The sequence below is a fragment of the Nanorana parkeri genome, unplaced genomic scaffold, assembly GCF_000935625.1.
Source record: "Nanorana parkeri isolate BGI_ZX_2015 unplaced genomic scaffold, ASM93562v1 scaffold984, whole genome shotgun sequence".
Taxonomy (NCBI): Eukaryota; Metazoa; Chordata; class Amphibia; order Anura; family Dicroglossidae; genus Nanorana; species Nanorana parkeri.
Window position 1 is genome coordinate 52513 of NW_017307252.1, and position 554 is coordinate 53066.

A 554-nucleotide genomic window follows, 5' to 3' on the forward strand; every position below is an offset into this window, starting at 1 on the left:
AGTGTCTACAACCCCCCTCTGCCGATCCCTCCACTGGCTTCCAATAGCAAAAATATTAACAACCACCTACAAAACCATCCACAACTCTGCCCCCGGCTAGATCTCCAACCTCATCCCAAAGTATCACCCTAACCGCCCCCTCCGCTCTTCCAAAGACCTCATGCTCTCTAGTTCCCTCGTCAACTCCTCCCATGTTCGCCTCCACAACTTCTTTGGAACTCTTTACCCCAACCTGTCCGTCTATCTCCCACTCTGACTGCCTTTAGGCCAGTGGTTCTCAACCTTTCTAGGGCCGGGACCCCTTGGTAACATTTGCCAAGTTGTGGTGACCCCCAACGGTAAAATTTAGGGATGACGCGGCTGCTGCAGCGACATCTGGCGGCGTGGCGGGAGAACTGACACTGCTGCGCTAGGAGAGGGATGAGGAGGACTCTCACATTATTATTGTTTATTTTTTATAATTTTCTTATTTTTTAATAATTTGTTTCTTATTTCTTTTTAATCACTTTTTTATTTTTTTAATTATTTTATTTTTATTTCTTTAATAATTTTTT